The following is a 13,842-nucleotide window of genomic DNA, read 5'->3' as shown; positions in this document are numbered from 1 at the left end:
TCTATTCTTTGGGCTGATAGCTTTGAATATATGTTCTGATGGTGGTGAGAGTGAAGCAGTACTGTCTCCGTGGCGCAATTGGCTAGCGCGATCGGCTGTTAACCGAAAGGTTTGAGGTTCGAGCCCACCCGGTGGTGTTGCGGCGCTTTTTTTTCTTTGGGGTGATAGCTCTGAAGAAATGTTTTGACGGTGGTGAGTGTGGAGCAGGACTGTCTCCGTGGCGCAATTGGCTTGCGCGATCGGTTGTTAACCGAAAGGTTGGAGGTTCGAGCCCACCCGATGATGGTGTGGCGCTTTTTTTCTTTGTGCTGATAGCTTTGAAGATATGTTCTGATGGTGGTGAGAGTGAAGCAGGACTGTCTCCGTGGCGCAATTGGCTAGCGCGATTGGCTGTTAACCGAAAGGTTGGAAGTTCGAGCCCACCCGGTGGTGGTGCGGTGCTTTTTTGCTTTGGGCTGATAGCTTTGAAGATATGTTCTGATGGTGGTGACAGTGGAGCAGGACTGTCTCCGTGGCGCAATTGGCTTGCGCAATCGGCTGTTAACCGAGAGGTTGGAGGTTCGAGCCCACCCGGTGGTGGTGCGATGCTTTTTTTCTTTGGGCTGATAGCTTTGAAGATATGTTCTGATGGTGGTGAGAGTGGAGCAGGACTGTCTTCGTGGCGCGATTAGCTAGCGCGATCGGCTTTTAACCGAAATGTTGGAGGTTCGAGCCCACCCGGTGGAGGTGCGGCGCTTTTTTTCTTTGCGCTAATAGCTTTGAAGATATGTTCTGATGGTGTTGAGAGTGGAGCAAGGCTATCTCCGTGGCGCAATGGGCTAGCGCGATCGGCTGTTAACCGAAAGGTAGGAGGTTCGAGCCCACCCGGTGGTGGTGCGGCGCTTTTTTTTTCTTTGTGCTGATAGCTTTGAAGATATGTTCTGATGGTGGTAAGAGTGGAGCACGACTGCCTCCGTGGCGCAGTTGGCGAGTGCGATCAGCTGTTATCCGAAAGGTTGAAGGTTCGAGCCCACCCGGTGGTGGTGCGGCGCTTTTTTTTCTTTGGGCTGATAGCTTTGAAGATATGTTCTGATGGTGGTGAGAGTGGAGCAAGACTCTCCCCGTGGCGCAATGGGCAAGCGCGATCGGCTGTTAACCAAAAGGTTGGAGTTTCGAGCCCACCCGGTGGTGGTGCGGCGCTGTTTTTTGCGCTGATAGTTTGAAGATATGTTCTGATGGTGGTGAGAGTGCAGCAGGACTGTCTTCGTGGCGCAATTGGCTAGCGCGATCGGCTGTTAACCGAAAGGTTGGAGGTTCGAGCCCACGCGGTGGTGCTGCGGCTCTTTTTTTTCTTTGGGGTGATAGCTCTGAAGAAATGTTCTGACGGTGGTGAGAGTGGAGCACGACTGTCTCCGTGGGGCAATAGGCTAGCGCGATCGGCTGTTAAACGAAAGGTTGGAGGTTCGAGCCCACCCGGAGGTGGTGCGGCGCTTTTTTTTTCTTTGGGCTAATAGCTTTGAAGATATGTTCTGATGGTGGTGAGAGTGGAGCAAGGCTGTCTCCGTGGCGCAATGGGCTAGCGCGATCAGCTGTTAACTGAAAGGTTGGAGTTTCGATCCCTCCCAGGAGTGGTGTGTTGCTTTTTTTTTCTTTGTGGTAAAAGCTTTGAAGATATGTTCTGATGGTGGTGAGAGTGGAGCAGGACTGTCTCCGTGGCGCAATTGGCTAGCGCGATCGGCTGTTAACCGAAAGGTTGGATGTTCGAGCCCACCCGGTGGTGGTGCGGCGTTTTTTTTCTTTGCGCTAATAGCTTTGAAGATATGTTCTAATGGTGGTGAGAGTGCAGCAGGACTGTCTCCGTGGCGCAATTGGCCAGCGCGATCGGCTGTTAACCCAAAAGTTGGAGGTTCGAGCCCTCCCGGGAGTGGTGTGTTGCTTTTTTCTTTGCGCTGATAGCTTTGAAGATATGTTCTGATGGTGGTAAGAGTGGAGCACGACTGTCTCCGTGGCGCAATTGGCTAGTGCGATCGGCTGTTAACCGAAAGGTTGGAGGTTCGAGCCCACCCGGTGGTGGTGCGGCGCTTTTTTTTCTTTGGGCTGATAGCTTTGAAGATATGTTCTGATGGTGGTGAGAAGGGAGCAAGACTGTCTCCGTGGCGCAATGGGCTAGCGCAATCATCTGTTAACCGAAAGGTTGGATGTTCGAGCCCACCCGGTGGTGGTGCGGCGTTTTTTTTCTTTGTGCTAATAGCTTTGAAGATATGTTCTAATGGTGGTGAGAGTGCAGCAGGACTGTCTCCGTGGCGCAATTGGCCAGCGCGATCGGCTGTTAACCCAAAAGTTGGAGGTTCGAGCCCTCCCGGGAGTGGTGTGTTGCTTTTTTCTTTGCGCTGATAGCTTTGAAGATATGTTCTGATAGTGGTAAGAGTGGAGCACGACTGTCTCCGTGGCGCAATTGGCTAGTGCGATCGGCTGTTAACCGAAAGGTTGGAGGTTCGAGCCCACCCGGTGGTGGTGCGGCGCTTTTTTTTCTTTGGGCTGATAGCTTTGAAGATATGTTCTGATGGTGGTGAGAAGGGAGCAAGACTGTCTCCGTGGCGCAATGGGCTAGCGCAATCGTCTGTTAACCGAAAGGTTGGAGGTTCGAGCCCACCCGGTGGTGGTGTGGCGCTTTTTTCTTTGCACTATTAGCTTTGAAGATATGTTCTGATGGTGGTGAAAATGGAGCAGGACTGTCTCCGTGGCGCAATTGGCTAGCGCGATCGGCTATTAACCGAAATGTTGGAGGTTCGAGCCCACCCGGTGGTGGCGCGGTGCTTTTTTTCTTTGCGCTAATAGCTTTGAAGATATGTTCTGATAGTGTTGAGAGTGGAGCAAGGCTGTCTCCGTGGCGCAATGGGCTAGCGCGATCGGCTGTTAACCGAAAGGTTGGAGGTTCGAGCCCACCCGGTGGTGGCGCGGCGCTTTCTATTCTTTGGGCTGATAGCTTTGAATATATGTTCTGATGGTGGTGAGAGTGAAGCAGTACTGTCTCCGTGGCGCAATTGGCTAGCGCGATCGGCTGTTAACCGAAAGGTTTGAGGTTCGAGCCCACCCGGTGGTGTTGCGGCGCTTTTTTTTCTTTGGGGTGATAGCTCTGAAGAAATGTTTTGACGGTGGTGAGTGTGGAGCAGGACTGTCTCCGTGGCGCAATTGGCTTGCGCGATCGGTTGTTAACCGAAAGGTTGGAGGTTCGAGCCCACCCGATGATGGTGTGGCGCTTTTTTTCTTTGTGCTGATAGCTTTGAAGATATGTTCTGATGGTGGTGAGAGTGAAGCAGGACTGTCTCCGTGGCGCAATTGGCTAGCGCGATTGGCTGTTAACCGAAAGGTTGGAAGTTCGAGCCCACCCGGTGGTGGTGCGGTGCTTTTTTGCTTTGGGCTGATAGCTTTGAAGATATGTTCTGATGGTGGTGAGAGTGGAGCAGGACTGTCTCCGTGGCGCAATTGGCTTGCGCAATCGGCTGTTAACCGAGAGGTTGGAGGTTCGAGCCCACCCGGTGGTGGTGCGATGCTTTTTTTCTTTGGGCTGATAGCTTTGAAGATATGTTCTGATGGTGGTGAGAGTGGAGCAGGACTGTCTCCGTGGCGCAATTGGCTAGCGCGATCGGCTGTTAACCGAAAGGTTGGATGTTCGAGCCCACCCGGTGGTGGTGCGGCGTTTTTTTTCTTTGCGCTAATAGCTTTGAAGATATGTTCTAATGGTGGTGAGAGTGCAGCAGGACTGTCTCCGTGGCGCAATTGGCCAGCGCGATCGGCTGTTAACCCAAAAGTTGGAGGTTCGAGCCCTCCCGGGAGTGGTGTGTTGCTTTTTTCTTTGCGCTGATAGCTTTGAAGATATGTTCTGATGGTGGTGAGAGTGGAGCAGGACTGTCTCCATGGCGCAATTGGCTTGCGCGATCGGCTGTTAACCGAAAGGTTGGAGGCTCGAGTCCACCCGGTGGTGGTGCGGCGTTTTTTTTTCTTTGTGCTGATAGCTTTGAAGATATGTTCTGATGGTGTTGAGAGTGGAGCAAGACTGTCTCCGTGGCGCAATTGGCTTGCGCGATCGGCTGTTAACCGAAAGGTTGGAGGTTCGAGCCCACCCGGTGGTGGTGCGGCGCTTTTTTTTCTTTGCGCTGATAGCTTTGAAGATATGTTCTGATGGTGGTGAGAGTAGAGCAAGACTGTCCCCGTGGCGCATTGGGTTAGCGCGATCGGCTGTTAACCGAAAGGTTGGAGGTTCGAGCCCACCCGGTGGTGGCGCGGCGCTTTTTTTCTTTGCGCTAATAGCTTTGAAGATATGTTCTGATAGTGGTGAGGGTGGAGCAGGACTGTCTCCGTGGCGCAATTGGCTTGCGCGATCGGCTGTTAACCAAAAGGTTGGAGGTTCGAGCCCTCCCAGGAGTGGTGTGTTGCTTTTTTCTTTGTGGTAATAGCTTTGAAGATATGTTCTGATGGTGGTGAGAGTGGAGCAGGACTGTCTCCATGGCGCAATTGGCTAGCGCGATCGGCTGTTAACCGAAAGGTTGGAGTTTCGAGCCTACCCGGTGGTGGTGCGGCGCTTTTTTTTCTTTGTGCTGATAGCTTTGAAGATATGTTCTGATGGTGGTGAGAGTGGAGCAGGACTGTCTCCGTGGCGCAATTGGCTAGCGCGATTGGCTGTTAAACGAAAGGTTGGAGGTTCGGGCCCACCCGGTGGTGGTGCGGTGCTTTTTTTTCTTTGGGCTGATAGCTTTGAAGATATGTTCTGATGGCGGTGAGAGTGGAGCAGGACTGTCTCCCTGGCGCAATGGGCTAGCGCGATCGGCTGTTAACCGAAAGCTTGGAGGTTCGAGCCCACCCGGTGGTGGTGCGGCGTTTTTTTTTCTTTGTGCTGATAGCTTTGAAGATATGTACTGATGGTGGTGAGAGTGGAGCAAGACTGTCCCCGTGGCGCAATGGGCTAGCGCGATCGGCTGTTAACCAAACGGTTGGAGTTTCGAGCCCTCCCGGGAGTGGTGTGCTGCTTTTTTCTTTGCACTAATAGCTTTGAAGATATGTTCTGATGGTGGTGAGAGTGGAGCAGGACTGTCTCCGTGGCGCAATATGCTAGCGCGATCGGCTGTTAACCGAAAGGTTGGATGTTCGAGCCCACCCGGTGGTGGTGCGGCGTTTTTTTTCTTTGCGCTAATAGCTTTGAAGATATGTTCTAATGGTGGTGAGAGTGCAGCAGGACTGTCTCCGTGGCGCAATTGGCCAGCGCGATCAGCTGTTAACCCAAAAGTTGGAGGTTCGAGCCCTCCCGGGAGTGGTGTGTTGCTTTTTTCTTTGCGCTGATAGCTTTGAAGATATGTTCTGATGGTGGTAAGAGTGGAGCACGACTGTCTCCGTGGCGCAATTGGCTAGTGCGATCGGCTGTTAACCGAAAGGTTGGAGGTTCGAGCCCACCCGGTGGTGGTGCGGCGCTTTTTTTTCTTTGGGCTGATAGCTTTGAAGATATGTTCTGATGGTGGTGAGAAGGGAGCAAGACTGTCTCCGTGGCGCAATGGGCTAGCGCAATCGTCTGTTAACCGAAAGGTTGGAGGTTCGAGCCCACCCGGTGGTGGTGTGGCGCTTTTTTCTTTGCACTATTAGCTTTGAAGATATGTTCTGATGGTGGTGAAAATGGAGCAGGACTGTCTCCGTGGCGCAATTGGCTAGCGCGATCGGCTATTAACCGAAATGTTGGAGGTTCGAGCCCACCCGGTGGTGGCGCGGTGCTTTTTTTCTTTGCGCTAATAGCTTTGAAGATATGTTCTGATAGTGTTGAGAGTGGAGCAAGGCTGTCTCCGTGGCGCAATGGGCTAGCGCGATCGGCTGTTAACCGAAAGGTTGGAGGTTCGAGCCCACCCGGTGGTGGCGCGGCGCTTTCTATTCTTTGGGCTGATAGCTTTGAATATATGTTCTGATGGTGGTGAGAGTGAAGCAGTACTGTCTCCGTGGCGCAATTGGCTAGCGCGATCGGCTGTTAACCGAAAGGTTTGAGGTTCGAGCCCACCCGGTGGTGTTGCGGCGCTTTTTTTTCTTTGGGGTGATAGCTCTGAAGAAATGTTTTGACGGTGGTGAGTGTGGAGCAGGACTGTCTCCGTGGCGCAATTGGCTTGCGCGATCGGTTGTTAACCGAAAGGTTGGAGGTTCGAGCCCACCCGATGATGGTGTGGCGCTTTTTTTCTTTGTGCTGATAGCTTTGAAGATATGTTCTGATGGTGGTGAGAGTGAAGCAGGACTGTCTCCGTGGCGCAATTGGCTAGCGCGATTGGCTGTTAACCGAAAGGTTGGAAGTTCGAGCCCACCCGGTGGTGGTGCGGTGCTTTTTTGCTTTGGGCTGATAGCTTTGAAGATATGTTCTGATGGTGGTGACAGTGGAGCAGGACTGTCTCCGTGGCGCAATTGGCTTGCGCAATCGGCTGTTAACCGAGAGGTTGGAGGTTCGAGCCCACCCGGTGGTGGTGCGATGCTTTTTTTCTTTGGGCTGATAGCTTTGAAGATATGTTCTGATGGTGGTGAGAGTGGAGCAGGACTGTCTTCGTGGCGCGATTAGCTAGCGCGATCGGCTTTTAACCGAAATGTTGGAGGTTCGAGCCCACCCGGTGGAGGTGCGGCGCTTTTTTTCTTTGCGCTAATAGCTTTGAAGATATGTTCTGATGGTGTTGAGAGTGGAGCAAGGCTATCTCCGTGGCGCAATGGGCTAGCGCGATCGGCTGTTAACCGAAAGGTAGGAGGTTCGAGCCCACCCGGTGGTGGTGCGGCGCTTTTTTTTTCTTTGTGCTGATAGCTTTGAAGATATGTTCTGATGGTGGTAAGAGTGGAGCACGACTGCCTCCGTGGCGCAGTTGGCGAGTGCGATCAGCTGTTATCCGAAAGGTTGAAGGTTCGAGCCCACCCGGTGGTGGTGCGGCGCTTTTTTTTCTTTGGGCTGATAGCTTTGAAGATATGTTCTGATGGTGGTGAGAGTGGAGCAAGACTCTCCCCGTGGCGCAATGGGCAAGCGCGATCGGCTGTTAACCAAAAGGTTGGAGTTTCGAGCCCACCCGGTGGTGGTGCGGCGCTGTTTTTTGCGCTGATAGTTTGAAGATATGTTCTGATGGTGGTGAGAGTGCAGCAGGACTGTCTTCGTGGCGCAATTGGCTAGCGCGATCGGCTGTTAACCGAAAGGTTGGAGGTTCGAGCCCACGCGGTGGTGCTGCGGCTCTTTTTTTTCTTTGGGGTGATAGCTCTGAAGAAATGTTCTGACGGTGGTGAGAGTGGAGCACGACTGTCTCCGTGGGGCAATAGGCTAGCGCGATCGGCTGTTAAACGAAAGGTTGGAGGTTCGAGCCCACCCGGAGGTGGTGCGGCGCTTTTTTTTTCTTTGGGCTAATAGCTTTGAAGATATGTTCTGATGGTGGTGAGAGTGGAGCAAGGCTGTCTCCGTGGCGCAATGGGCTAGCGCGATCAGCTGTTAACTGAAAGGTTGGAGTTTCGATCCCTCCCAGGAGTGGTGTGTTGCTTTTTTTTTCTTTGTGGTAAAAGCTTTGAAGATATGTTCTGATGGTGGTGAGAGTGGAGCAGGACTGTCTCCGTGGCGCAATTGGCTAGCGCGATCGGCTGTTAACCGAAAGGTTGGATGTTCGAGCCCACCCGGTGGTGGTGCGGCGTTTTTTTTCTTTGCGCTAATAGCTTTGAAGATATGTTCTAATGGTGGTGAGAGTGCAGCAGGACTGTCTCCGTGGCGCAATTGGCCAGCGCGATCGGCTGTTAACCCAAAAGTTGGAGGTTCGAGCCCTCCCGGGAGTGGTGTGTTGCTTTTTTCTTTGCGCTGATAGCTTTGAAGATATGTTCTGATGGTGGTAAGAGTGGAGCACGACTGTCTCCGTGGCGCAATTGGCTAGTGCGATCGGCTGTTAACCGAAAGGTTGGAGGTTCGAGCCCACCCGGTGGTGGTGCGGCGCTTTTTTTTCTTTGGGCTGATAGCTTTGAAGATATGTTCTGATGGTGGTGAGAAGGGAGCAAGACTGTCTCCGTGGCGCAATGGGCTAGCGCAATCATCTGTTAACCGAAAGGTTGGATGTTCGAGCCCACCCGGTGGTGGTGCGGCGTTTTTTTTCTTTGTGCTAATAGCTTTGAAGATATGTTCTAATGGTGGTGAGAGTGCAGCAGGACTGTCTCCGTGGCGCAATTGGCCAGCGCGATCGGCTGTTAACCCAAAAGTTGGAGGTTCGAGCCCTCCCGGGAGTGGTGTGTTGCTTTTTTCTTTGCGCTGATAGCTTTGAAGATATGTTCTGATAGTGGTAAGAGTGGAGCACGACTGTCTCCGTGGAGCAATTGGCTAGTGCGATCGGCTGTTAACCGAAAGGTTGGAGGTTCGAGCCCACCCGGTGGTGGTGCGGCGCTTTTTTTTCTTTGGGCTGATAGCTTTGAAGATATGTTCTGATGGTGGTGAGAAGGGAGCAAGACTGTCTCCGTGGCGCAATGGGCTAGCGCAATCGTCTGTTAACCGAAAGGTTGGAGGTTCGAGCCCACCCGGTGGTGGTGTGGCGCTTTTTTCTTTGCACTATTAGCTTTGAAGATATGTTCTGATGGTGGTGAAAATGAAGCAGGACTGTCTCCGTGGCGCAATTGGCTAGCGCGATCGGCTATTAACCGAAATGTTGGAGGTTCGAGCCCACCCGGTGGTGGCGCGGTGCTTTTTTTCTTTGCGCTAATAGCTTTGAAGATATGTTCTGATAGTGTTGAGAGTGGAGCAAGGCTGTCTCCGTGGCGCAATGGGCTAGCGCGATCGGCTGTTAACCGAAAGGTTGGAGGTTCGAGCCCACCCGGTGGTGGCGCGGCGCTTTCTATTCTTTGGGCTGATAGCTTTGAATATATGTTCTGATGGTGGTGAGAGTGAAGCAGTACTGTCTCCGTGGCGCAATTGGCTAGCGCGATCGGCTGTTAACCGAAAGGTTTGAGGTTCGAGCCCACCCGGTGGTGTTGCGGCGCTTTTTTTTCTTTGGGGTGATAGCTCTGAAGAAATGTTTTGACGGTGGTGAGTGTGGAGCAGGACTGTCTCCGTGGCGCAATTGGCTTGCGCGATCGGTTGTTAACCGAAAGGTTGGAGGTTCGAGCCCACCCGATGATGGTGTGGCGCTTTTTTTCTTTGTGCTGATAGCTTTGAAGATATGTTCTGATGGTGGTGAGAGTGAAGCAGGACTGTCTCCGTGGCGCAATTGGCTAGCGCGATTGGCTGTTAACCGAAAGGTTGGAAGTTCGAGCCCACCCGGTGGTGGTGCGGTGCTTTTTTGCTTTGGGCTGATAGCTTTGAAGATATGTTCTGATGGTGGTGAGAGTGGAGCAGGACTGTCTCCGTGGCGCAATTGGCTTGCGCAATCGGCTGTTAACCGAGAGGTTGGAGGTTCGAGCCCACCCGGTGGTGGTGCGATGCTTTTTTTCTTTGGGCTGATAGCTTTGAAGATATGTTCTGATGGTGGTGAGAGTGGAGCAGGACTGTCTCCGTGGCGCAATTGGCTAGCGCGATCGGCTGTTAACCGAAAGGTTGGATGTTCGAGCCCACCCGGTGGTGGTGCGGCGTTTTTTTTCTTTGCGCTAATAGCTTTGAAGATATGTTCTAATGGTGGTGAGAGTGCAGCAGGACTGTCTCCGTGGCGCAATTGGCCAGCGCGATCGGCTGTTAACCCAAAAGTTGGAGGTTCGAGCCCTCCCGGGAGTGGTGTGTTGCTTTTTTCTTTGCGCTGATAGCTTTGAAGATATGTTCTGATGGTGGTGAGAGTGGAGCAGGACTGTCTCCATGGCGCAATTGGCTTGCGCGATCGGCTGTTAACCGAAAGGTTGGAGGTTCGAGTCCACCCGGTGGTGGTGCGGCGTTTTTTTTTCTTTGTGCTGATAGCTTTGAAGATATGTTCTGATGGTGTTGAGAGTGGAGCAAGACTGTCTCCGTGGCGCAATTGGCTTGCGCGATCGGCTGTTAACCGAAAGGTTGGAGGTTCGAGCCCACCCGGTGGTGGTGCGGCGCTTTTTTTTCTTTGCGCTGATAGCTTTGAAGATATGTTCTGATGGTGGTGAGAGTAGAGCAAGACTGTCCCCGTGGCGCATTGGGTTAGCGCGATCGGCTGTTAACCGAAAGGTTGGAGGTTCGAGCCCACCCGGTGGTGGCGCGGCGCTTTTTTTCTTTGCGCTAATAGCTTTGAAGATATGTTCTGATAGTGGTGAGGGTGGAGCAGGACTGTCTCCGTGGCGCAATTGGCTTGCGCGATCGGCTGTTAACCAAAAGGTTGGAGGTTCGAGCCCTCCCAGGAGTGGTGTGTTGCTTTTTTCTTTGTGGTAATAGCTTTGAAGATATGTTCTGATGGTGGTGAGAGTGGAGCAGGACTGTCTCCATGGCGCAATTGGCTAGCGCGATCGGCTGTTAACCGAAAGGTTGGAGTTTCGAGCCTACCCGGTGGTGGTGCGGCGCTTTTTTTTCTTTGTGCTGATAGCTTTGAAGATATGTTCTGATGGTGGTGAGAGTGGAGCAGGACTGTCTCCGTGGCGCAATTGGCTAGCGCGATTGGCTGTTAAACGAAAGGTTGGAGGTTCGGGCCCACCCGGTGGTGGTGCGGTGCTTTTTTTTCTTTGGGCTGATAGCTTTGAAGATATGTTCTGATGGCGGTGAGAGTGGAGCAGGACTGTCTCCCTGGCGCAATGGGCTAGCGCGATCGGCTGTTAACCGAAAGCTTGGAGGTTCGAGCACAACCGGTGGTGGTGCGGCGCTTTTTTTTTCTTTGCGCTGATAGCTTTGAAGATATGTTCTGATGGTGGTGAAGGTGGAGCAAGACTGTCCCCGTGGCGCAATTGGCTAGCGCGATCGGCTGTTAACCGAAAGGTTGGAGGTTCGAGCCCACCCGGTGGTGGTGCGGCGCTTTTTTTTCTTTGCGCTTGTAGCTTTGAAGATGTGTTCTGATGGTGTTGAGAGTGGAGCAAGACTGTCTCTATGGCGCAATTGGCTAGCGCGATCGGCTGTTAACCAAAAGGTTGGAGTTTCGAGCCCACCCGGTGGTGGTGCGGCGCTTTTTTTTGCGCTGATAGTTTGAAGATATGTTCTGATGGTGGTGAGAGTGCAGCAGGACTGTCTTCGTGGCGCAATTGGCTAGCGCGATCGGCTGTTAACCGAAAGGTTGGAGGTTCGAGCCCACCCGGTGGTGCTGCGGCTCTTTTTTTTCTTTGGGGTGATAGCTCTTAAGAAATGTTCTGATGGTGTTGAGATTGGAGCAAGGCTGTCTCCGTGGCGCAATGGGCTAGCGCGATCAGCTGTTAACTGAAAGGTTGGAGTTTCGATCCCTCCCAGGAGTGGTGTGTTGCTTTTTTTTTCTTTGTGGTAAAAGCTTTGAAGATATGTTCTGATGGTGGTGAGAGTGGAGCAGGACTGTCTCCATGGCGCAATTGGCTAGCGCGATCGGCTGTTAACCGAAAGGTTGGAGTTTCGAGCTCACCCGGTGGTGGTGCGGCGCTTTTTTCTCTTTGTGCTGATAGCTTTGAAGATATGTTCTGATGGTGGTGAGAGTGGAGCAGGACTGTCTCCATGGCGCAATTGGCTTGCGCGATCGGCTGTTAACCGAAAGGTTGGAGGTTCGAGTCCAACCGGTGGTGGTGCGGCGTTTTTTTTTTCTTTGTGCTGATAGCTTTGAAGATATGTTCTGATGGTGTTGAGAGTGGAGCAAGACTGTCTCCGTGGCGCAATTGGCTTGCGCGATCGGCTGTTAACCGAAAGGTTGGAGGTTCGAGCCCACCCGGTGGTGGTGCGGCGCTTTTTTTTCTTTGCGCTGATAGCTTTGAAGATATGTTCTGATGGTGGTGAGAGTAGAGCAAGACTGTCCCCGTGGCGCATTGGGTTAGCGCGATCGGCTGTTAACCGAAAGGTTGGAGGTTCGAGCCCACCCGGTGGTGGCGCGGCGCTTTTTTTCTTTGCGCTAATAGCTTTGAAGATATGTTCTGATGGTGGTGAGAGTGGAGCAGGACTGTCTCCGTGGCGCGATTGGCTTGCGCGATCGGCTGTTAACCAAAAGGTTGGAGGTTCGAGCCCTCCCAGGAGTGGTGTGTTGCTTTTTTCTTTGTGGTAATAGCTTTGAAGATATGTTCTGATGGTGGTGAGAGTGGAGCAGGACTGTCTCCATGGCGCAATTGGCTAGCGCGATCGGCTGTTAACCGAAAGGTTGGAGTTTCGAGCCTACCCGGTGGTGGTGCGGCGCTTTTTTTTCTTTGTGCTGATAGCTTTGAAGATATGTTCTGATGGTGGTGAGAGTGGAGCAGGACTGTCTCCGTGGCGCAATTGGCTAGCGCGATTGGCTGTTAAACGAAAGGTTGGAGGTTCGGGCCCACCCGGTGGTGGTGCGGTGCTTTTTTTTTCTTTGGGCTGATAGCTTTGAAGATATGTTCTGATGGCGGTGAGAGTGGAGCAGGACTGTCTCCCTGGCGCAATGGGCTAGCGCGATCGGCTGTTAACCGAAAAGTTGGAGGTTCGAGCACACCCGGTGGTGGTGCGGCGCTTTTTTTTCTTTGCGCTGATAGCTTTGAAGATATGTTCTGATGGTGGTGAAGGTGGAGCAAGACTGTCCCCGTGGCGCAATTGGCTAGCGCGATCGGCTGTTAACCGAAAGGTTGGAGGTTCGAGCCCACCCGGTGGTGGTGCGGCGCTTTTTTTTCTTTGCGCTTGTAGCTTTGAAGATATGTTCTGATGGTGGTGAGAGTGAAGCAGGACTGTCTCCGTGGCGCAATTGGCTAGCGCGATTGGCTGTTAACCGAAAGGTTGGAAGTTCGAGCCCACCCGGTGGTGGTGCGGTGCTTTTTTGCTTTGGGCTGATAGCTTCGAAGATATGTTCTGATGGTGGTGAGAGTGGAGCAGGACTGTCTCCGTGGCGCAATTGGCTTGCGCAATCGGCTGTTAACCGAGAGGTTGGAGGTTCGAGCCCACCCGGTGGTGGTGCGATGCTTTTTTTCTTTGGGCTGATAGCTTTGAAGATATGTTCTGATGGTGGTGAGATTGGAGCAAGGCTGTCTCCGTGGCGCAATGGGCTAGCGCGATCAGCTGTTAACTGAAAGGTTGGAGTTTCGATCCCTCCCAGGAGTGGTGTGTTGCTTTTTTTTTCTTTGTGGTAAAAGCTTTGAAGATATGTTCTGATGGTGGTGAGAGTGGAGCAGGACTGTCTCCATGGCGCAATTGGCTAGCGCGATCGGCTGTTAACCGAAAGGTTGGAGTTTCGAGCTCACCCGGTGGTGGTGCGGCGCTTTTTTCTCTTTGTGCTGATAGCTTTGAAGATATGTTCTGATGGTGGTGAGAGTGGAGCAGGACTGTCTCCATGGCGCAATTGGCTTGCGCGATCGGCTGTTAACCGAAAGGTTGGAGGTTCGAGTCCAACCGGTGGTGGTGCGGCGTTTTTTTTTTCTTTGTGCTGATAGCTTTGAAGATATGTTCTGATGGTGTTGAGAGTGGAGCAAGACTGTCTCCGTGGCGCAATTGGCTTGCGCGATCGGCTGTTAACCGAAAGGTTGGAGGTTCGAGCCCACCCGGTGGTGGTGCGGCGCTTTTTTTTCTTTGCGCTGATAGCTTTGAAGATATGTTCTGATGGTGGTGAGAGTAGAGCAAGACTGTCCCCGTGGCGCATTGGGTTAGCGCGATCGGCTGTTAACCGAAAGGTTGGAGGTTCGAGCCCACCCGGTGGTGGCGCGGCGCTTTTTTTCTTTGCGCTAATAGCTTTGAAGATATGTTCTGATGGTGGTGAGAGTGGAGCAGGACTGTCTCCGTGGCGCGATTGGCTTGCGCGATCGGCTGTTAACCAAAAGGTTGGAGGTTCGAGCCCTCCCAGGAGTGGT

The sequence above is a fragment of the Rhipicephalus microplus genome, chromosome 4 (assembly GCF_043290135.1).
Source record: "Rhipicephalus microplus isolate Deutch F79 chromosome 4, USDA_Rmic, whole genome shotgun sequence".
In the NCBI taxonomy this organism is placed as follows: domain Eukaryota; kingdom Metazoa; phylum Arthropoda; class Arachnida; order Ixodida; family Ixodidae; genus Rhipicephalus; species Rhipicephalus microplus.
Note: the sequence above shows the minus strand (reverse complement) of the source record.